At 39.7% G+C, this 24,666-nt stretch overlaps 1 protein-coding gene across 1 annotated transcript in view; it reads left to right on the forward strand.

Moving 5' to 3' along the window:
* The first annotated feature begins 63 nt into the window (after positions 1 to 63).
* The window catches only part of APBA1 (amyloid beta (A4) precursor protein-binding, family A, member 1), a 93,836-nt gene continuing 69,233 nt past the window's right edge, over positions 64 to 24,666 (forward strand). Inside the window, exon 1 of the mRNA XM_014942654.1 lies at positions 64 to 82. The gene's annotated coding sequence lies outside the window, so the exon portion shown is untranslated. The remainder of the gene's footprint in view (positions 83 to 24,666) is intronic.

A 24,666-nucleotide genomic window follows, 5' to 3' on the forward strand; every position in this document is an offset into this window, starting at 1 on the left:
GGAGCGCCGCGATTCCATCCATGGAATTAATTATTCTATTTAACGTCGATGGGATATGCGTGGAATAATACTGCGTGGAGCTGTGCGTACTCTAATGCTCTGGTTTGCTCTTTTTTATATGTATATATGTATATATGTAATTATTTTTTTTTTCCTCCCCACCCCGCATCTTTTCTGTGGTGAAAAGGGAAAGGGGAAACATGGGGGGGGGGATGTGGAGGTTCCGCGGTCGGCGGTGGAGAGAGACCCAGGTGGGGTGCAGCGAGTTCTGCTCTCCATCCCTGGGCCGGGCTGGGGAGGGGGGGTGGGTGACATCGGCCACCATCACGTACCGGTTGCAGGAAAGGGAAGGCGTCTTGATCTTTTCCTCCCGGAAAAGCAGTTGGATGTGACGATTGCCTAAATCGCGGTCAGCGCAGCCCCGATGTGCTGCATCTGCTTTCTGGAAAGATCAGTGTTAGCAGGAGCAATTTACCCGGAGTTGTTTCATTGCCATTGTCTGTCAATCTGCCTTTGCAGAGAGATGGGAACTTGGGCCTAGGCTGGAAAACTACATCTCTTTTTTTTTTTTTTTTGGGTTTCCCCCTGTTGTAGCTTTTTTTTTTTTTTTTTTTCCCAGGCTGTGGAATTGCAGTTTGCTTTAGAGAGCGTGTTGCAGATCTGGCTGTTTTCATAGCTGCTGAGCAACTAGAAGGCAGAGAGATGTTTGCCTGACTCTGCATATATTAAGAGTGAGCTAATGTGGGTGTAGGGCAGACCGGCCATGTAGCATATTCCTTGTCTCTTGGCACGCCAGCTGATAACAATTACACTCAGGTGGCTGCAGGCTTGCAGCATCCCCTCTGCGACAGTGGCCCATGGGGTCCCAATCAACTTGCCCTGGAAAATATTCCAGTGACAGTGCTCCAGGTTCTGCTGCATTGCTGTTAAAATCTGGACCAGCTGCACCTGCCTTTGCAGCCCGTGGCTAGAACAAGCACGTGATGCTTGATTTTCCTCAAAGACTGATGGTGACATAGAACATGTTTATTCTCTAGGCGGTGTGATTTAGTGGTGTGCAGGTAACCAACAATGAGGTGCATGTCTGCCTCTTGTTCTAATGGTGGGAGGGGAAAAGGAAGGGTGTACTGCCCAGAAACGCTGTTTGGGAACAGAGAACAGTTACTGTAGAATTCTGTGCATGTGTGTATTTATACTGAAAAATTAATTGTCCAGTAAATGGTAATGGAAGACCACAGGGAACCCAGGAAAAGCAGAAATTTTAGCATTCTAATGCACCTTGAGATGGATGTTGGGGATGTCTAATGAGTGAAATGTAAACCTGAGTAGAAGGCAGCTTGTCTTCATTGGAAAATGGGATCTGAGATTAGGAGATCTGTGAGCTTTTAGGCCAATCTGATTTCTACAAAGTAGTGGCAGTTCAAGGTTGGCTGTGTATTATGAATTGTATGATCCATCGGTCCAAGTTTTCTTGGACATTTCTGGTTGTAGCTTGAAGCAATACTTTTATCTTACATTAATGCATTGTCCTGACTTAAAATAGCAAATTTTCTGGCTGCTGTACTGTCTTCTAACAGATGCAAGGCCAGCCTTTTGGAAGGCTATTAAAATAAAAGTATTCACAGATTAGTCCTTTGGTTATAAAATGTAGGAATGCTGGGAAGGTGATTTGGTAAATCTGGATAGACAGAAAAGATAGTTTGGGTATACTGGAGAGGAGGAAGAGAGAGACACCTAAGCTTTTTAGTATAATTCTTTTTGTTTACTTAATTGACAATCCTTTTCACAGTTTCTTGAGTCAGTAATTGAATTCTCAATCATTTGTTTGCGATAAGTTTGCAATTCCTTACATGTTGGGAAAAGCATAAATGCATTCCCAATTTTTTGTTTGTTAAAACAGTCTTCATGTGTTTAAAGCCTAGGAAATGCATTGAAAGAAATTTTGTGATGCTGGATGTGGATGCCAGAGGTGAAAATCTTGTAGTCCATCAGGTCCTTATTCTTATGGGGCAGGGAAAGTGGGTGTGGGTTTTTGGAGATAAACCTGAACATCTTGTTTGTTCTGTGTGGATGTAAAGACTGCATAATGCCTTAAAATCAGGGACTACTAATTTTGAGGTTAAAGTTTGTGTCATCTGTCTAATAAACAACACTAACCAGAAACATGAATTGTTTGATTGATTTGAATGGATTTTAATTGGAGCAAGAATTGGCTTCTGACTTCTTTGATACCATTTTAAGCCACATATGCAATGCTTGCGTTCTTAAACCTAAAAAGCCTATAATACGAAGATTATGTGCATCTTTGAATTGTAGTTAACCTTTTGTTTTTATAAGCCATGCCTACCAGTGCTAGAGCTGACATGGAAGACATGTGGGTGCAAAGAAATGGAATCTTCTGTACAGCTGCTTGTTTTGTATTTTCAACACGCCAATGTGGGTAGTTGCTTGCAGTGGTTTTGTTGTTTGGCTTTAGGCTGTCTCAGTGTGTGGTAGTGTTTATGGCAAATAAAATCAGGAAAAATTAATAGTAAATCCAGGAAAGATGTCTGGGAAAATACATGCTGTATTGGTTCAGTGGTGTTACTGCATGTATGAGTTCAGGTTTAGTATCCAAAGCGATTGATCACATTAGAAATAAATAAATTATGAAGTAAACTCTAGAGCCATCAAACAGGCAAAACAAAGGAAAAATCAGGGAGCTAAAACTTTTAACTTGCATCTTGTGGCCTAGATATTTCAGACCAGATTCAGCATTTCTTTCCCTTTGCACACAAATTGTCTGCTGTTCTGGATTTACATGAGACTATGAATTACAAGAATCAGACCTTTTCTCTTACGCTCAAAAAAATAAGTAATTTTTTAAAAAATTAGACGTGCTTCAGATAGTTTAATACATGTTGTCCATAGGCAGTGCAGCTTGATTAATTGAAGCTTAACTTTGAACAAGATCCTATTACTGTAGGTTTAAGTCAAGCCTTTGTGTTCCAGCAATGCATTTTTAAATGTGTTTTTCTGGTTTCATAGAAGGTGGAGATTCCTGCTTAATAAGAGATCAACCAAACAACTCTCTGCTCATTTATTTCTAATAGATTGCATGTAATACATATTGTGTAGGGGTTAAAGGTTTCTGAAAAACAGATTGATTGTTTTTGCTTCGTAGTATTGATTGATTTGCTAAACCAGCTGCTCAGAGCAGTGTGATAGTATTTTTCTGTTTCCACTGCATGAGACTCTGTTCTTCTAAAACAGCTGTGTGTTGCTTTACTGAAGGTGTCTAGGGAAACATCTTTATTTGCCACTTTCACATATGTGGGCAAATAATGATGATCATACTTGTCCTAATCCTGAAGAAATAAATACGGGAGCAGCATAATGGGTGCATTACAGCTGTGAATGACAGAGGATTTAGCTGAAGATACTCTGGGACCATAGAATGGCATTTTTCTACTAGACCCTTTCTGCTGGAGAGGGTCTGTCTTGACATGGGAGGAGGAGTGGGAATAGGATTGCAGATCTATTTCCAAGGAGCCAATGGGGAGATGCCACTGGGAAAGTGGCATCTTGCCTGGTCCATTGTGTTGTCCTCACAGGATCATGTCCTGCAAGGTGTTTCCTGTGCTGTGTTCTGTCAAATTGCACATATTTATTGGGAGGAGTTTCCATCGCCCAGTCAGCCTGTACAAGCGACTGTTTGGCGAATAAGCACTGGGGTTTTGTACATCATCAAGGAAACTAGTGAAAGAAATGGACTAGAAGTATTTAAAACAATAAGTAGTCTAGGTGAGGTAGACCACACTAGGAGCCTCTGTTTTTCCAATTGCTAAGTGAAAGGATGAGGAGACGTTCTGCAATGTTTAGCCAATTATTTCAGAACATTTAAAAATTTTAGAGAGCTTAAATTATATTTTTAAAGACCTATATTCTCTCCCCATTGCTGTCCAGCATGTTCTTGGTTTATCTGTTTAGTCTTTCAAATGTCGCTCATAAGCCAGTGATTAAACATTACTCGCTTCCTTTTTTTCTAAGGAGCACTTCAATAAAAATTATTCTTCGTAAGAAGATGACCACCCTGTCACCCATCTGAGGAAAATGTGAGAGCAGGGAGTGAGAGACTTCATTAAAAGTCTGTGGGTGAATGTGACAGATGAGCAGCATGTCCTTGGAATTTGGGCTGAATATTTTTAGTGTTAATTTCTTTTTTCAACTAATTAAACTCTTCTGAGTGTCTGTGGCACCCTTTTTGTGCATCAAGAGCATCCCTGCTGAATTTGATATTCAAACTTTCAACTCTTAAAGATGAGCACAGATCAGGAAAACACCAGGACAGCAGAGCCATGAAGTCTACAAAACTTGGCCATCTGCTACCAAGATCAATTGTAACTACCTTACGTTAACTCATTGTTACTTTATTTTCTCCATTCTGGGTATGCATAGCAGGGGAAGAACTGCCTTTCCGTATCTGTGGTTCAATATCTAGGAGGTACAGGTTCGGTGCCCTATATTGATTTGGATAAATAATTTTATTTCTGTTCAATTATTTTCATTTTTTGTGCATAAGAGAAAAGGTTACTGATAGTTCCTTTTCTGGTGGTCATTCAGAATTCTTTTTTTTTACAAGAAAAATAGTGTTCTCAAAAACTGGTGGGTATTCAGGTGGGCAAGAAATTGGGGGCTGGGTAAAAGAAAGTATTTTTAAACAGAAGGAGGAGGAAAAAAAAATCAGAATGTAATGGAAGATTTAAAACATACGTGAATATGACTTTTTTCCCCCCTAACATATGCTTAGGTTTTATTTGTGGATTTTTTTTCTTGTACTTCTAAAAATTTATTCTGGTATGTGAATTGCAATTCTTGCCAACAGTGTTACTGTTACCATGTATTTATATAGTGTCTGTCCTGATGGGACTTTGGTCATGTTTAAAAACTTGGTGCTTTGGAAATCTTAAATATAACTTCTCTTTAGACTATATAAATTGAAAGCCGAAAAACATTTTTAAAAGAACAATTGAGAGTAATACCTAAAAAAGTTCTTGCCAGAGCAGGGGGAAGAAGCAGAGGGTAAAAGCTCTTGCTCTAGGTCTTCCCTAGGCTAAAGTAAGCAGAATGCTTTAACTAACGCTCTTCGAACACAAAGAACTGGCAAACCCAGTAGTTTTCTCTATGTTGGTTGTCTCGGGTGAATTTTGGGACAGTGGGTACTGCATCCAGTGTTGGAAGAGGAAATTGGTATGTTTTGTATGATGTGCCTGGGGAGCTGAGGTTTTTTCTTCTCTTTTCTTAACAGCTTTCTTACACCATCTTTTTTATGATCGTAGAGTGACTTGAGTTGGAAATCATCCCTAAATGCCATCTGATCTCAGCTCTGCTCAAATCGAGTGACTAAGGCAAGGGCTGACACATGCCACGTTTGCAGCTCTTGGCTTAGCTGAAGCGTGGAGCTCTGAGGCCCAAGGGCTGTGCCTCTCACAGGTTTTGGACACCAGAGTGTGCAGAAGGTTTTGCTGACCAACCCGGTGGGATGGGACACAGCAGCCACCGTGCCCTGGGCTGCCCATGGGACAACGGGAGTGCTGGGGTGGAGAGCATCCACCCACTGAGGGAAAAGGTGATTACCTCCTGGTGGGTGCTGGTTTTTAAGTCCGTCTTGTCACAGTCATTCCACCCGGGAAAGGACTGAAATATGGGTGTATTTGCTGTATTAGCTTATCCAGTGACTTGATAATTTTTTTTTCTTTCTTTTTTTTTTTCTAAATGGGATTTTTAAGATGATCAAAAGAGAGAAAAGGAACATCCAGAAGTTTATAAAACATTTCTTTGTGCTTGATTGTGTTGCAACAGTTTAAAGATTGGAGCACTATTTTTTAAAAAAGAAAGATTTATTAAGCAGCATTCCTACTAATTATGTACTATGCAGTTACCTTTTACCTAATGAAGAAAATTTCCCCCGCTGACTTTGTGGTGAGCTGACAAGAGACTTGTATTAAATAAAAGAGTCCACGTAAAACCAGTCTATAGCTCTGTAATTCCATTGCATTTTCAGTGGCCATTTTATATTCCCTTTCCACAAAATTCACATGTACTTTTGATATCTGCAGCTATTGTACCTTTTGTCTTGGAGTGATAAATAGGGATGAACTCAGGGTTCTGCTCTCACTCCAGAATTATCTTCCCTTGCTGATAAATGATTAATGTAATCCACTTATGAGATTGCCATGACATCATTCAGATTTTGGCATGCTTAATTTTATTTCATAACAATGAGAAAATCCCAAAGTCCTTGAAAGCTGCTTGGTGCAGGACCATGCCAGGGCTGTGAGGAGCGTGGGAGAGACGTTTGAGCTCCATGCTGCTTTCTTGGCAAGGAGTTGGGCATCGGTCCGAGGGGACAGCACCGTACTTCGTAATGTTGGCTCTGCGTTAGCTTCAACATCCAGGCTTTAGACTTTTAACTACAGCCTTATGACAATTAGTCTGATTGGTTAGTCCTAGTTTAAAGTCTTGTCCAAGTCAGGCAGTTGTATTGAGTGTGATACTGTTTGGGCCACACTGATTTTGCAGTCAGCAATTTTAGTTGCAGTTAAAGTTGAGCTAGAGACTTAATACAGTCTCACATATCTTTTTACTTCATTACTTAAAAAAAACTGTAAAGACTAAATGTCTTTATTTCAGCTTAGGTCAAGCTGCTTTTGAATGCAAATTTAAAGGTAATTAAGGCTACAGAAAACATGTCTGCATTTTAGGAGTTACACACATTTAATGCTTTGATATACAATACATTGAAACTTGTTCTGGTTTCAAATTTAACTACTTCATTAAAAAGAACTAGTTTTTCTAGTTAGCTACTGACTTGATTATTACTGGTTTTGGAGCCAAGATATCACAGCCTCTTGAAAATGAAATTTTTGTCTCAAAGAAATACAAATAAGTAAACTGGAAGGAGAAGAATAAATTGATTAGGACATCTGTAAGCTGCATGTATCACTACTTTTTTTAGATAAAAAGTAGTCTTGGTAATGTACCAGGTAGTTCTTTGGGTTACATTGGTTATTGCAGGTGACATGGAGCATCAGCTATATCTTCTGCTGTGCTGGTTATGAGAATGCCTGTGACACAGGGATCCAGTTTTTAGACCAGATCTCCTCCATCTCCTAGAGATGATCTCCCTCAGGATAAATTACCCCCTGATAGCCAATAGAAGCATTTTGAACTGAATGGCAGTGTGGAAACAAAGTTGCATGAAAAGTAAGTATTGGAAGTGCAATCCTAGCTTTTTTACAGTTAATATTGGTATAGCCAATTTTCAAAAAAGTAGCAAGTTCTCTACTCCAAAAATGATTGCCTTTTGGTGATTCTCTAGGAATTCGAGCTGCAGTGAACACCTTTCTTGTGCATGGAGCAAAGGCAACTTCTCTGTGTCACATTTCTGCTATACAAATTCATATTTTATTGAAGATGCAGCATCTTTATCCATGAAGATAATGACTTCTTAGGTAGAGGTCCAAAGATATTTCTGATTTTTTTTCTTTTCTTTCCACTGTACAACTTTTCAACCAGTGTTGAAACCTGAACAGTTCCCAACTCAGTTTTAGTCTGCACTGTTAAACTCTATGTATGACCTTGCAAGTAGTGGCATCCACAGGCACTGTGGTACAGGTTTATATACATACACTAGATACACTCTGGATAACAGAATAGCACATCAGCAGAAAGGTAAGAGTTCTTGTCTTGTTAAGAAACAGCACTTCATTTATTTGGAAAAGGAAGACTTTCTAAGCTGCCTGTCCAAGAGCCTTGTGTTTTCAAATGGAGAATGTGTTGAACAGTGTCTTTAGGGCCATTGGACATTGGAAACATTGAGTGATACCTTCTATACTTTTGTAGTTAAGACACTTTTAATATTAGTCTGAAGGTTTAATAATCATGTGAACTTCAAGAAGCCAATGACAGTACACAAAAAAGTGATTATTCTTCCTTTTTTTATAATAGTTTGTGACATGGTCATTAATGCTTAATATGTTAAAAAATCAGACACACCGTGCTTAACCTCCTCCAACCAGGTGCATGTTTACTGTCACTTTATTTACTCTGCTTGTGGAAAAATTTCCCTTTCTCCACTGAATGACAGGAATCCTGTGGCTTCAGCTTCCTGCCCTTTTGCAGTATCGCACACGGTTATTACAGCGTAGTAGCTTACAGACCTTGGTGACATCCTTTTTATGTTGGCTTTTCAGATGTAGTGAGCTGCCAAATAGTGGGCAAAGCTGATGATGCAGGTAACACTCACTCTGCTTTAGTGGCTCTGAGAAGAATCTAGTGCAGTCTTTGGGTGGATTTCATTGTTCTTCAGCTAGCACCTCTGAGGATTCATGATGGGGACAGAAGACAACATTTGCAAATACAAAGTCATCAAAGTATGAAGTGGGGGTGCTGTGAAGTCACCTGTAATTATTCATGTTTAGTTTGAACAGCATGGGAGGTCCGGCTAAAGTGACGGTAGGTTTTAGAAAGGAAGACTCTGCTTGCAGAGAAGAGTAAGTGTGAGGCAGCAGTCTGGCACTGCAGCTTCACTGGAAACCCAGCTGTTGTCCATTGGTGCCACCCAACAAAGAAGAGTCCTTGTACCACTCTTATGGTCCAGCCGCAGTAGTCTCCAGGTGATGTGTGAATACAGGAAAGGGAGGCGTCTAGTTAATTTTCTGGGGGGGAGGGTTTCCCTCAGAGGAGAAATTGGGATGGTGAAAATGCAAAAAAGTATCGGTCAGTTGTTAAGGCAGTGTCAGGGGAATTTACATGAGGTTGGTGGCAGGAGTGCATTATTTAGGATAAAATCAAACTTGCCTGAGACTTTCAGTTGTGCATAGTTCTGTGTTCACCCTGGTCAAACTAGCCCTTTCTGAAGCCTCATGAGCACTGTGGAGGACAGCTGGATAAATGGTTTCAAGATCAAGGACAAATTTTGGCTAAAGTAATTGGAGCAGTGATTACACTTTGATAATTATCAGCATAGGATTTTCCATGTTGGTAACTGTCATTGCTCTTTAAAAGTTATATGCTGTTAGGAGGAGAGGAGTGGGAAAAGGAAGAGAATTTGTTCAGTTAGAGCATCCATCTGGTGCTTTGTGATGACACAGCATGTTAGTGGGTTATCTCATACTTCCTATAACCAAGCCAATGCCAAATACATGAGGAGGACTTAGCATACAGAATAAAAAGCACCTGCTGTTGTACCTGAATATTACATATTCAGACTGTTATAATTTCTGGTCTGTTTATTCCTGTATGCTTATTTATTAACTGAATCTTTTGAAGATGCCCTAAGATCCCATGACCATGGTTGCTTAAGAACATTCGTGAAATACGAACTTTTTTTAACCAAGATCCCTAATCCCCCTAAGGATCTCCACTATGCTTTTATTATCCAAAGAGCAAATCTTCTGGCTACAGTCCTGTCTAAACAGAAAACGTATGGATCAACATGTTAAGCTTCGAGGGTGCCAATCTGGAAGCCATTTTCTGCTGAGGAGAAACCAAGCCTTAGAAGTTTATTCTTTTGTTCTCTCACTCATCAGCTGTGATTCTTTACTCACTTTCTGAATTCTCTTTAATTGACTCCCAGATCTGTTTTTGCTGATGTTTATAGCTTACCAAGCACTGACACAGAGAACTGATGAGATTTTTGATACTTTCAGTTGTGAGGAGGCATTTCAGTGTCAGAAGCAAACATGGAGTGAAAATACAATGATTTCAATTGCGTTTTATGACATGGCAGTGGTATCGTTGCCAGTATTTGTCCAGGGACTCAGGATGCTAGTAGTACTTTTACTTGTATTTCCAGTATTATCCTTATGATCCCAGATTCTTCAGTCTCAGCCCCAGGCACCTCAGAGGAAACCTTCACATGTATTGTTATGTGTTATAATTGTATTTTTCCTGCCCCTAAGTGTAGCATGTGAAAATTGAATTCCTTCTTATAAGGTATCATGGCACTGTCATCCTTCAGCTCCATCTGCATGCGCATGGTGCTTGTGACAAGGTCTGGAAGGTAATCTCACATACATGTTCTATTTTGTATCTGCTGTGTGTCTGTTCTAGTTTTGCTGCTGGTACTTTGTATTTTAAATGCCTTTGAATTGTATGTGCTGAGGATTTAATCCTCTTCTTTTTTCTCTTCCCTCCCATCTGTATCTGCTTTGTAAGTTACGTCATCATGTTTTCCACTTGTTCTTCTTTGTCCTCAGGCAGCTAATTCTTCCACTTCTAAATGTAGCCCCATTCATGAGTTCCCAGTACGTATGACATATTCCCCAAGAAAAAGCAATGATGCAATAGTAGATTTTTATCTGCAAGAGATCGAGGTTAGAGAAAACGCCTTTGCAGAGGATCTGATGAACCTGTGGAGGACACGTAAGGAGAGAGTGGAGTGAGTTTGTGTCTCATATGTTACAGAAAAAAATAACTCTGTCTCTTGGAAATTATAGGAGAATAATGGACTGGGTTAATGGGAAAGCCTTAGAGCTTAAAAATTGGCAGATGCTTCACCATTGTGATAGAAACAGCTTCACAGTCCACAGTTTGGAGCCAGTGGCCCACAGCGTCTAAATAAATCTTTGTTTCTTCGTGCTGAAGACTTGGCAGTGTCTGGGTACCATTCTGCATAGCACTGATATTCCAGACTCAGAGAAAGTGTTTCTGTTTTCTGTGGCCTGGTGAATTTATGGTCAAAGAAATAATTTTTTTTCAATTTTACGTTTGCTTTTTTGTTAATGCTTAAACAGTGTTGAGATGGTGTCTGTATGTAAAAGAATAAGGTGGTGTGTGGGTTTTTTTCTGCCACACTAGTAAAGATGCTTAGTGAATTACAGAAACGGAAGACCTCGTGATAGGTTTGAAGATAATTTCTCTTGTTATCATCTGCATATCAAGTACACGGCACTTCCGTAGTGTTTCGTTAGCAAAGGAAGTTCTCTCTGTTGTTGCTGCTGTGATTGTACTCTGCTTTATACCAGGATTTGTGTGGTTTTATTGATTTATTTGGGACAAATGCATTCCTGGATTGCAGAAGCAACCTTTCTCCATTTTAAGTAAACCTTATGCTGTCAAAAAAATAATTACAGTAATTTTGAGCAGAAACGGAGTTATTAGTCTACCCGGTGAAAATTACATTTTGTTTCTGCATCAATAATTTTTTTTTCTCAACTCTTTGAATTGAGACATGACAAAAATCCAAGGTTACTGGTGTTTAACATATGCCAATTTTTGACCTATTGAAGAAAGACACCAGGAAACACTGGGACTGTTGTGGCTGATGCTAGAACCTGAGTAGCAAGTTTCCTGTGTTGGAGCTTAACTTGCCATTAAAGCTTTTTGCTTTAAAAGAACTTACAAACTGTTGAGCTCTGCCTTAGTTGTGTGTCTCTTACTGTATGGGGTTTTTGTCATGAAGTAAATAACACAAGGATGTTCAAGGGATAGGAATGATTCTTAATAATTGGAGAGGACTGAAATGTTATCTCTCTTTTGTTAACAAAGGGAAATAATCTCACCCCCTAACCAAAAAGTCCTGGCAGAAGCAGCAGAAAACAAAGCTCTATGTATGGTAAGGAGGACTTAACTGTGACTTATGGGGAGAGATACAGAAAGGAGAACGAAGCGTTGGGAAAAGCATCTCAACACTGAGATCCACTCGACTGTGAAATAGTCTCCCAGGGAGTGAGGGAAGATTTATTTTTGGAGAAGTGAATACTCAGTGGTGCAAGGGCTTCAACAATACTGTAGGGAGCAATCCTCAACTTGAATAATCTCTTTCTGAGGGATTTTGTTGTGGTTTTGCTTTTCACGATCCAGGATGACTTCATCCATGAAACTCATATAAGCAGATTTTCCTTTCTCCTTTTGTTTGTTTGTGGCCAGATGTAGTTTCCTGATACTTTTTTTTTTCCATGAGAACAACCATTTGGTGATGTGGTGAATGATTTTCCATTTTAATTTTGCCCTTGAAGCAGCATTCTATGACTCTTTAGGTGGCCAGCTGTTTTAGGTTGATATTTAGAGTTTGATTAAAATATAGTAAAGGTTAGGCATGAACATTAGTATGTCTGAACCTTGCAAAAGGTGGTCAGAAGTTATTGGTGAGTATCACCTGTCTCACAGGTGATAGAAGTGTAATTGCATATGGTCATGCTTTGTAGCAATTTTTTTATTCCTTTGCAACTGAGTGTAATGCCTCTGTCCAGTGCACCCTACACCAATGCATCTATCTTTGATGTAATTGCAAACACTATCACAACTTGTGCTACTTGCCTTTCCTCCTTAAAAAGTGCAGGGAGAGCAAAATTTGTAGAAAAATCAACTTAAATTGTAAGGATCAGATAGATGCACACAGAGTGGCAGAGGAGCACAGTACCGGTGCTGAGTAAAAAAGAAATTAAGAAAAAAATGGTAACACTGTAAAATTCCCCTTAATGACATAATGTCCGGTGTGGGGAAGGGATTACTTCATTTTTTTTGAAAGTATTAAAACAAAGAAGGATGTTTGGGAGTTAAAGGTGTTGGACAAAATAATTCTAAATGTTAGGAGAAAGTGTGACAATAATGCTGTATTAGCAGAAACATTGCTAGGGAGTATGTTTGGAAATGACTTATAGGATTTGGGAGTTAATACAGATCAAGAAAAAGTTTTTTAGGTCCTGATTATTAGATTTTACTTTGAGGAAAAGTATAATTTCTAGCTGAGGTGTCATTGGCTGCCACAGCTGGCTATCCAGAGAAGTGCTGTGTGTTTATACACCAACTTTTTTTGCTAGGAAGGTGAAGTAGGTACTATGATTGCAAGATGCCTTAAGATATTTCAGAACATCTCTCCTTGCTTCCCCACAGGTAGCTCAAGACTGATCAATGTTATTTCTGTAGACTATCGCTGTCTCTGTAATCATCCTGGATTTCAGGATGTTATCATATGCCCACATTTACACATTTTACCCTTCACTGTAACACCTGCAGCATGCAAAGCAGGCAGTGCTGCCCCTTGAGCAATCACAACCCCTACTTGCACAGGACCAGAAGTCAATAACTAGGCATCAAGCCTGGCTCCATTGAGCGGTGAGGTTTCGATTGCAAATGGTGTGATTGCAATTATGTAGAACTGGTGGTGTGGCTTCAGTGCTGCTCAGAATGGAGAAAATGGCAGCATGTCACTGAATTAGCTGATTCTTTGGATGTATTTTGATGGCAAGAATTTAATGGTCTGCAGGTTGTACATATTGTTTCTCCTTCCTTTCCTGCATTTTTTTTTCTTTTTTGGTCAAATAAGAGGCTAAGTTTTGAGTCAGAGTGGAAAAGCTGTACAGTCTCCAGTAAAGCAGCTTCTATAAGAAGGATACAGCGGTTACTGATGTATTTTATCTCTTTAAGGTCTTTTTCCTGCTTTTGAAAGCTGTGTGAAATCCATTAGTTTGCCAGACCTTTCCATATCTTCAGAATTGGACTAAGGGTGGAGAAGGTATTGTGGTCCCTGTGGTTGCTCCCTCTGGTGAGGTGACCCAAAGACTGCTGCAGCGACGGCTTCTGACATGGAAGCCTGTTGAGTGAAATGAGACATTACCTGCCGTATTGGTGATCTGCCTGTCAGTTGTGCTTCTCTTGTACTTTTCCTGTGTTGTGCTTGTAATTTTAGGCATTTGAAGACACACCAGAAAATCTGCCAGGGAACTTGCAACATTTGTTTTTGTTTTTTATTTCTAGGTTTGATAATAAATTGCTGCTGTTGTTTTTGCTGCTGCATATTTAACCCAGTTCAGAAGTCATTGAGAGAGTGGTGGAATGGTAGGGCAGCTCAGGTGCAGAGTTTGTGACTTCCAGGAAGCTACTGATGTTTAGTTCTACTTATTTCTTTCTATGTAGAGCAACCAAAAAAAAAGGTGACATTGCTGCTTCAGTGTTGGGGGAGTAAGGGTAGAAGTAATGAATTGCAAATTCTCTCTATGCATGGAAGATGACCTTTTTTTGTTTTAAGTAGCACTTTGTTTATTTTGATAGTAGTTATAACCTTGCCTGCTTCTGTTTACATTTTCATTAACTGCTTGAGTAGCTCCTAGAAATGCCCCACAGAGATGGGGACGCTGGCAATTTCCAAGCAATGAACAGGCTATCAGAGCATAGCATTGGGGAAGCTCTGGATAGTAGGTGAGGCTACGCTTTCCAGCCCCAGCATCTGAAATCTCTGAGATGGAAATTAGTGAAAGTGAAGGATATGACCAACAGTGATCTTTTTAAGTTTAGCTATGTCTTCCTAAGTGGGAATTTCTTCCTGGGGATCTCTGGATTGCAAATCCTTGGGAATTTGGAGAAGTACACGAGTAGGAAATAGAAAATGCGAGAGTCTCAAAGATCCTTTGACTTAGCAGTTCTCTCTGATCCACTTCTAGCATAACTAGCCAAGTCCCAAACAATGATTTTCATTTGCTCCAGGAATCTAGAAGAAACAATACTTTTAATGAGGAAAAAACAATTTAGAGGCATCTGATTTAAATCTCTGTAGCTCTGTTACAATCCTGTCAGTGACACAAGACTGTATTCAATTTTGTGGAGTTATATTTATTTACTGGAGGTCTATCCTTAGTATTTAATCCATGTGTTTGTTACTGTCAAAAGCTTACTTGGGAACTGAGCTGATATGGTACTGAGGGGTTGTGAATGGAGGGTATGCCCATATTCTATTTGGAAGCAATTTTGCTTGATAAGTTTCCACATTTCTTTTTTTGGTCCTGTTCTCAAAAAAAAAATATCTGTTTAAGTAACTTTTTTTCTTATTGTAAGTTGTATACTAGACTCCTGTCACATTTACACTCTTTAAAATTCAGAATGGCTCCGTTGATTAATGGCTTTTTCAGCTTTTTGATGAGCTCAAAAACAAAGATAACTTTTTAAAATTTTGTGTACTTGCTTGTTGCTGGGGAAAAAATACACCCAAATAAATCGTAAGAGGACAAACATGCCGAATAAGTAGACTGTTTCCTAAATAGTGCTCTTTTTCATATCTTTCCTCAAACAAAATCACTGTATTACTCTTCTGTCTCTTCCTCACGTTGGTAGTTTTGACTCTGTTCTTGCTGGAAGAATTTATGACTTTGGGTTTGGTTTTTTTTGTTTGTTTTGTGTGGGTTTTTTTTGGTTTTGTTTTTTTTTTTTTGTAAGGAGATCTATTAGGCAATATCGTAAAAACAAACAAACAAAACCACCAGCAACAAAATACCCCATACCCCAAACCCAGAAAGTCGTTTTGGACTCTGGGTAGCTGTTTTAAGGCAATTTTGCTGTTGATAAGGTAGTTTTTCTTAGGAGCAACTAAAAGTTACTCTCCTCAGGTTTATGAAGCTCGAGGAAATTAAAAAAAAAAAAAAAAGTATTTCCTAGCCAGATCGTATTTATGGGAATGTAGATAAGGTGAAAAAAGTATTCTAAATTGATACTTTTGAAGTCATTTCCACATAAAAGACTGAGGTGTTTTAAATTGCCTGTCTTTAACAATGTGGATGCATTTCTTTAGATGATGTACAGAGCCTTCCAAGAGCTTTTAACTATTGAGGTTTGGGTTTTTTTTTATTTCTACATTTCCACACAGTTTAGTCAGTGGTTTTGGCATTAATAAGCATTGTGAGAGTTTCTTGTGCAGAATTCTTCCATTATTTGTCCACAGTGACAGAAGTTATAGATTAATACAACAGCCGGTAATGAAATCCTGTGTATGCTTTTTGGAATGGAAGAGGGACCATTTAACTTGGTTTTCTGCCTGTATTTTTAACTTCTTGGAACTATTAGGTGGATGGGAAAATGCCCTTTCAAGGAATTGCCACAAGTATAATCTGCATTTCTGTATGTGAGAAGTGCTCATGTGCAGTTACTCCTATGCTTACTCTTTGCTTTCTGTCTTGTCAGACCTTATTTGACGGTCTTTTCAGAACCCAGCAAAGTTCAGTAGGCAGGTTGTGAAATTTAGATGAAATCAGTCCTGCAGTAAAGTCAAGCCGAGGTATCATTTATCAAAGAAATGGTTGCTGAGTAGCTGCCTTCTGAAGACTGGGAAGGAGCTGAACTTTTGGGTATGATGTTTGGACGTTTTTTATAGAATGTCTTATGTTAAACCTCCAGTATGTAAGGTTAAAAGAGACAAACGGAGTATCTGCCCTTGTATGACTTGTAACTGGGTTGCATACCTCCTCCTCTGCCCCGGCAGGAGAAGGTGGGATGGCTTCAGATCACTGCTATGCTGGTGTAAGCTATGTCAGCTCCAGGTGTTTTAAAATTTAAAGCCTTTCAGGTTCTTTTATAATTCAAAGCAGCAGACTGTCTGGGATACTCACTTCCACAATTCAGTTAGTTTGTGTTTGCAGGTGATCAGAAGTGAGTTGAGGAAACCTGGCAGAGGACTGGCTAGCACAGCTTTTCTCGGGGACTGAGCTCAATCCCTTTCTGCCTTCCCCGGTCAGAGACCAAATGGCCTTTCTGTGTCTTTTGCACGTCCCATGCAGAACCCTTGTATGGCTCTTGAATATGGCTTCCTCGTATGTCTTTTGTGATTCTGAATACACTATATACCAGACCATGACTACTTCTTTTTTACTTCCTTTATTTTTCTCACAGACACCTGAGTTATGATGAATTGAATATACTGCAGGAGATTATTAGAACCTTATCTGGCTTTTCTTAGTTTCAGCACTTGTTCTTTTGCAGTAGCAGTGGTCTTTCATAAAAAGATCATGCACTTGGTAGTAATAGTTTTATTAGTAATAGGTTTTTTTGCACAAACTTTTCTTTTTTTTTCAAATGAAGGAGCTGTTCAGAAGACCTTTTTCTGTTACTTTAGAAGAAATATAGAACCTTGTGATAGTCAGACTTTTGCTTTTTAGAAGTATTTTTTTTTTTGACATTTCAATAAACACTTGAAATAATTTTGGATCACTGTCATCAGTAGTGGTTGTGCTACTACTGTTGTACAATGAGAAATAGTGGGTTATGGAGAGGAAAACTCATGAGTTCAAAATAGGTTTGCTAGACAGTAGGTTGTTTTCATGTGTAACCTTTTCACTGCCACAAAACAGAATTTAAGTCATCAAAATTAATGTATTAGCATAACTTAATGGAAAGGGCTTAGACTTCTTTTTTTGATTTTCTTTTCTGTCTTTGATATTATTATCTGAATTGACACATGAAAAAACAGTGAACAATTTTATTCTCAGCAGCATGATGCTAACTGGGTGTGTCTCTCACCAGCATTGTTATCCACCTTCAAAGAATAAGGCAGCGCAATTTCTTGATAATTATCCTTTTCCTACAGTACTGTGGTGTTTTTGCTCTGTATGTCTGGTTACTCAGGTAGACTATGAAAGAAATCTGCCATATCAGAAAGTCTGCAGTTGTTATGGACGCTATTTACTTTTTTAGGGGGGAGAGGAAGTGAGGTGAATGGTGTTGATTTTTGTTGGTGGGTTTTGTTTTTGGTTTTGCTTTTGTTTTTTTGTTAGGAGTTTAATGCTAAACTTTAGATTGAATACTAATCTTGTTTGGATCTTGGAAGATTTGAATTTCTTGACTTTCCTGGCCTGTGCTTTGACTTTCAACTCAATTTCCCATTATTCTTTCCTGGTCAATAAATTTTCATTCAGAAGTTAATCCCTCTTAATTCCACTTAAGCAGGAGACATAAGAGTGCCAAACAGTGGTCCCACTACATTTTTGCAGGAACAGGTAATGATCTGCCTTCACAAGAATAGCACCTTCTGTTAATCCCAGGGTTGCCATTCCTGTTTGGTGTGAGGAATGACTTACTGGTTTCTTTGATGTCTCCCTCAGAGGATGCTGTTTGGTGCTGTTCATAGAGGAGGTGGTGCTTCAATGTGTCAAAAAAGTCAGGAATGCCCTTTGGGGGTATCACACACTGGTATCACACCCTCTTAAGTACCAGGGTTTTTACTCCTGGAGTGCAGAACCAGGGTATGCATGCTATGGTGGCATATATTGGCTGAACCTGAACTGTGGGATTTTGTCCCTGTTCTCTCACATCTTTCATGGGTAAAAACTGATAGTTAGTGGCAGAAGGGATTTTTAGCTTGCTGCTAGTTATTATAAATTAGTGTTTGTTCTTCTGTGAAGTGCCTAATGTACTACAGTAATGGGATCTGTGTGTGGCGTTGTAGTGAAAGAGCGATTCAGTCTGTAGGAGTTTTAAAACAGGATACATTGCATTCTGTCACCTTTAGTGTTATGCAAAACTACATAAGCCTTACACTGCTATGACACGGTGCTTTCAGAGGTTGTCAAATGTGGAACAAGGTTAAGTAGCTTAAGGAGAGATGTATGTGTTCTTTGTCAATGCTGAATCAAGAGATTTACTTTGAAAAGCAGGTTAAAGATGTAAGAAAGAATCTAATTGTAGTAAGTTACTCTTTTTTCTTTTCTTAAGAATTTTACAGATTGATTTTTATTTTACCAAAGTATGTTTTTATTAATCTGTTGCCTTATATATTTTTAATTCTGCTTCCCAAGGGAGAATTGTTCAAAGACTATGACTGTTTGGATGATTGATTATTTTTGGCAATGTTTTAAATTTTTTTTTCTCTTGCAAGTATGGGATGCAAAGGTCTGTTTATGGTTTTAAGTGGGGGCTATAAACCCAGTGTAATGTCTGCTTGTTTACCAATATTTTAAACCTGTTAATTTATATTGTATATTGAATGCTAGCTGTCTCACATATTGGTTAGAGATTGTAACACATCTGAGCATCATTTTTATACGAGTAATCTGTAGGTGGAGTGGAAGGAGTCTGGCTTTCTTGCTTTTCAAGGAGATGTGAAATCCCAGAAAGCTCAGATTGGCTGAGCCTCTCTGTCAGAATCTGAAGCCCTGCACTTGCCAGTACATCTGAAGTATTTTCACCTGACACAGATCCTCTGTGGCTCATAGTCTGACAAGAAGCTTTGATATATGGTGGAGCATGGATTGGGTGAGGACACGTTTACTCTGTGAGTTGTGATTATGGCTTGTTTCCTGCCTGTTTCCTTTTGTCCTTTCAATGCAAGTTCTGTGGTGCAATTTAAAAGGAGAGTAGATATTTGCAAATTAATAATGTCAGAGCCACAACTGAAGCCTGAAGTAATCAGTTCTGCAGGCTGATATTGCTGTTGCTCAGTTTTCCTGGGCGTTGTCTCTGAAACCAGCTATGCTCTTTTTGCTTACTGAGTGATTCTACATTAGGGAAAATGTCCAAGATAATTCCCAGAGGAAATGGGGAAATTTGAAGGAGATTGGTTTGGTGCAAAATACTGTCATATCTCAAGGTAATAGAGAATAGCAATATAATTTAGTTCATGTCACAAATACAACAGTATGCCTGAGACAACACAAATGGAAATTACTTATGCAGGAAGGGAAAGTGACCTACAATATGTTGGGTACTATTTTGCAAATATAATCCAGAAATCCATTCTGCTCGGATTTTTATGCTATGCCTCTCTCTGTAGTATTACAGAGGGCCTCAGTGTAAATGAATGAGTAATGTAATTAGTTTATCTCAACATTTCTGTATGTTGAATCTCAATCCAAATTGTACCTTGGTATATCTTGCTGTCTGGTGTGGTGCAAAGTTTGTAGAGTTTTCAGAGAGAACGGTATAGTTAAATTTATGAAAATGTTTCAAATTTGCATTAAGTTTCTTTTGCAGTACAAAAGCAAAACAATAGTATGTTAAATCAAAACAAAGTAAATGAGTACAGAAAATGAGCAATCGGGAATTATTCTGTTTCAAATACAACTCTTTTCCATCTTTTTTTTTAGTTTTGGGTGGTTAGTGACTACACAGAAGTCATTTATACTGTCTGTGTTCCAGGAATCAAGTTTAAATCTGGAAGGATTTGCACGACTGTTCTGGGATCTTTGAAAGGTCACGTGGATTGGGAAGGGTTCCCCTCAACTTGAGACAGGCAAATGCTGCACCCATCTTCAAAAGAAAACGTCAGTCAGGGAAACTACAGTCTGATTAGCCTTACTTCTGTCCCTGGAAAAATGTTGGAGTGAGTTCTGTTAGAACACATTTCTGGGCACATGAGGGAGAAGGCAGTCATCAGGAGCAGTCAGCATGGATTGACCAAGGATAGATCATACCTGACCCAATTGTTTTCTGTGATGACCAGGTTTGCAGACAATGGGAGAGCAGTGGATGTTATTTTCCTTGACTCTAGCAAGATTTTCACCTTCCTACAATATTCTTGTATCCAACTGGGACATTACAGTCTGGGAGAGAGGAAAACCAGATGGGTAAAAACTGTTTGGATGGTTGGGCTCAGAGGTCATGGTTAATGTGCTGTTGAGAGGCCAGTATCGAGAGAGGTATGTTCTGGGTCCTGTTGTGTTCAACATCTCTCTCAGTAACCCAGAAGAGAGGACAAAAGGCACTGATAAATTTTAGCAAATGATGCCATCCATACTGGGCAGAGCAGTTGATATGTTGGAGGGCAGGGTTGCTGCTCAGAGGACCTGAACGTCAGGGACCTAATGAAATTTTTAAAAGGACAAAGGCTGAGCCCTGCACCAGGGGTGGTAGAGCCTTTGGCAATGATACAGGACTGGACAAAAGAAGGTGGAGAGCAGTTTTGCAGAGACCATGAACTACCCTGTGCCAGTGTGATGGGTTTAACCCTGGCTGACTTCCAGTTTCCCACCTAGCTGCTCTCGCATTCCCCCTCCTCAGCAGGACAGAGTAAGAAAGTAAGAAGAGAAGGCTCATGAGTTGAGATAAAGAATAAGAAAACACCAATTACTGTCATGGGCAAAACAGCCTTGACTTGGGGAAGATTATATTAATGTGTTAACAGTTTAAAATACAGTAGGATAGTGAGAAGCAAAGACAAAACTAAACCACTTTTCCTCTACACCCTTCTTCCTAGACTGAACTTCACTCATTCATTCGTGACTCCTCTAACTTCTTCCCACCCTGTGCGGTACAGGGGATGGGGGCGGTTGCAGTCAGTACATAACTCCTCTCTGCTGACCCTTCCCCCTCACACTGTTCCCCTGCTCCAGTGTGGGGGGTCCCTCCTGTGGGATGCAGTCTTTGAAGAATTGCTCTGTTATGTGGCGTGGGGCAGGCCCATGTCTTTTCTAACAGAGGCCAGCCCTGCAGCCCCCTGCTGCCAAAACCTTGCCATGTAAATGAAATATAACCAGTCATGGCCACTTCTAGCCAGGTCTAAAACTCATGTAAACAACCTGTTGTTTACCAAAATCTCATCCAGTCAGTGAAGCACATGGCATTCCTGCTTAGACTTACTTAAGAGAGCGGCTGCTGGAAGGGAGGAGAAATAAAGGAAACATGGCTTTTGCTGCACTGTTGGAAGGAGATGACCCACACTGGACCACCATCACTCCCAAGGGACTGCAGCTCCCAAGCAACCCATGCTGGGGCAGGTTGCCCCAAGACGTCATAGGTCTTGCAGGACCCACATCAGGGCAGGGTCACCCCTGACAGACTGCAGCTGAAATATAGCCAGTCATGGCCACTTCTAGCCAGGTCTAAAACTCATGTAAACAACCTGTTGTTTACCAAAATCTCATCCAGTCAGTGAAGCACATGGCATTCCTGCTTAGACTTACTTAAGAGAGCGGCTGCTGGAAGGGAGGAGAAATAAAGGAAACATGGCTTTTGCTGCACTGTTGGAAGGAGATGACCCACACTGGACCACCATCACTCCCAAGGGACTGCAGCTCCCAAGCAACCCATGCTGGGGCAGGTTGCCCCAAGACGTCATAGGTCTTGCAGGACCCACATCAGGGCAGGGTCACCCCTGACAGACTGCAGCCCGTGGAGGAAATGAGTCAGAAGCATGCAGCAGTGGAGAAAGACAAGTAGTAAGGAGCAGGAGAAAGGAACCATACAACACTGGCTTCAACCTCCTGTGTTGCCTGTTGCTTGACCATAGAGGTTGGGAGAGACTAAGTATAACGTGGTAAAAACAAGAGAAGTTGCTACACTGGGAAGGGAAGAAGAAGGTGTTGGACTGAACTTGAGGCTGGAGAAGGTAGAGGAAAAGAGTTTCCCTAAGTGTTTAATCATTTATGTTTCTTTCTTAATACCCAAATCAGTAATCAGAAGTTTCTCTTAATTGCCAGTAGGTGAAATGAAGTAAAATTCCCTGAGTCAAGGTTGTGTTGCTGTGACGGTGCCATAGCTGTTACATGATGCAACTCCTGGAAAGCTACCTCATGATATGTCTTTTATTAGTGGAGAACTAAGTTGCTTGTTGTGAAAATGTTGATCAGCTTAATGCCAGTCAGCTAAGTGTCAGCTAAATACAACTACACAGCTTTACTGTAGCATTTTGGCAAAAATCTGATAAAGTGCATTGATTTAAAAAAGCACACAAGAGCAGGTCTACAGTGTTAGTGAACTCCATTATCCAAGTGTCCTGTGTTTAGCCATGAATGCTTAGGAAAAAGGAGAAAACCAGGGAGAGTGTGCTGTGATGTTTTCTCAATTTCATAGCACTTCAGGAACTTCCTCATTCATTGTTTTCAAAACAAGAATAGAGGGAAACTTCTGTGGAAATACCATGCTACAGCAATTTTAGTGCATTTTTACCAGTTTCTGATGTCTTCATTAATCCCTTGCATAATTTTCTGGCGTTTTAAGAACAGCTGGGGTTGAAGGTTTTTTTGTTGCTTTTGCCAAAACTCCCATTTGAAACTTGCTGCAGAACCAACCTGTTACTTCCTGTCTTAGATTTTATTTGCATACCAAGATCATCCTTCAGTTTAAAAATGTTGGGGTTTTTTTCCTTCCAGCTTCTCAGGTTTTTATTTTGTGAAGATCAAGTTCAGCTCTTCTAGACTCTTCTTGTAAGGAACTGCAAAGCTTTTTCTAATTATATATCCTTGTGTGTTGCCCGTGTGCCTGTTTGTTCTGAGATTGTAGCTGAGGTCCGGGTGAGGTCTTGCGGTTTGGTTGAGAGTTAGTTTGGTTTGCTGCTTGAATTCTGATCTCGATTCCTGGGAGCTCCAAACAGAAGCAATCCTGGGCTACAGAAACCAAAAGAGCCCTCTCTATTGAAGATATGTAGTGATTTCCCTTTGGCTAATACATGAAGGAATGTACTTACTGCCCTGTTGGCCCATGATGATTTGATTCCAGCATTTAAAACTGATGCCTAGTTCTTGAGCAGTAAATTTTAAGATGCAGTAGTCTAGAGGGCATTAGAAGTATTTTAAAATATGCAAAAAACAAGCAGTCTAGATCATTAAATCAATGCAATTACTTATTTCATTCCTCTAAATTGTATCTTTACCTTGATTATCCTGGCCTTACAGGTCCTCATCGGTTTTTGCATTTCATTAATTTTTTTGCAAATTCTGTGCTTCTCTTTTCTTTGTGCATAGTTACCTTTATTTAAAATTTAAACTTTGATTCTTTGGGGTTTTTTTGCTCAATGCTGAACCTGTACATGAAATATTGAACAGAATGGCAAAACAACACTTGCTTTCAGAAAAAAAACAGTCCTCAGTGTATATCTGAAGTCAGAGCGGAGAAGAAGAAACCAAGAAACTTTGATAGCATTGTGAAAAATGCTATGTTTAAGCTGCATCACGTTAAAAGTATTTCAGAATGAACCCCTTGTGTTAAAGTACCCCTTCAGTCTTCCCAGGACACCTCTGAAAAGTATGTTGTGAAAGGATATTTAAAATTAGCTGAAAAAAAATAGAATTTATATTTGCCTTGTGTAGAGCTAGATGCTGTGCAATGTAAGGTTCATACCTTGTTGGAGTTTGTCAAATTGAGGTCATTTTGTCACTCGGCTGCATTTGAGAAGCGTGAAATGGACAGACTTGACCTTGTTAGTTTTTCCATACAGCATGGTTGTCCGTATGCTGCACTCATTTAGCCTGCTAGTGTGCCTATAACGTTTGGTCCTAAATAGTTAAAATAAACGTTGTTTTCCATCTCTCCATGTGCGTTCAGCTCCTGGGCTGCCTGCTGAGAAAGCAAACGTGTGGATGGCCACCTATTGTTTGTACCTTGAGTAGTCATATGCCATTAGTGGGGACAGGGCACAAGTTTGCCTTGTGAAATAGCAGTCTGTGTTTCAGGAAGCCAGCTGGTATGCTGCCTGTTATGGTTCCACCAAAGTCCAGTCGTGTGTGATTATGTAGTTAGCTGAGAAGCTGGGACTGGTATCTGTGATTACTGTTTGGAAGTAAAGATCTGATCCTTTTTTTGGGGGAGCAAACTCTAAAGCTTGCCTTCCCCACTGCCCATGGAATTAGAAAATAAATTGCTTAAAGCAGGTGACGTTAATCCCTGATAAAATTCAACAAAGTTGAATTGGGCCATTATGTTGAGGCCAGTGTCTGTGAGATTATAGATTTTTAAATCCTATGTCTTGAAAACTATGTAGCCTTTTTTAATGGGTTGTCAGGTGGCATTGTTAATGCAAAACTTGTGCTTGGACGGCTTTTCAGCCTTTTCTCTTTGCCACCCCATTCTGCTGAGCTGAGCAGGCTTAATAAAATGCCATTATTGAATTCCACCAGAAGAAGGATTTTCCATTTGCATGTAATTTTTTCAAGCAATTTTTTAAAGGAACAGGAGCTGGGACTTTAAATATTTCGTAGCAGGTGACAA

Source organism: Calidris pugnax, unplaced genomic scaffold (genome assembly GCF_001431845.1).
Source record: "Calidris pugnax isolate Ruff unplaced genomic scaffold, ASM143184v1 scaffold109, whole genome shotgun sequence".
Lineage (NCBI taxonomy): Eukaryota > Metazoa > Chordata > Aves > Charadriiformes > Scolopacidae > Calidris > Calidris pugnax.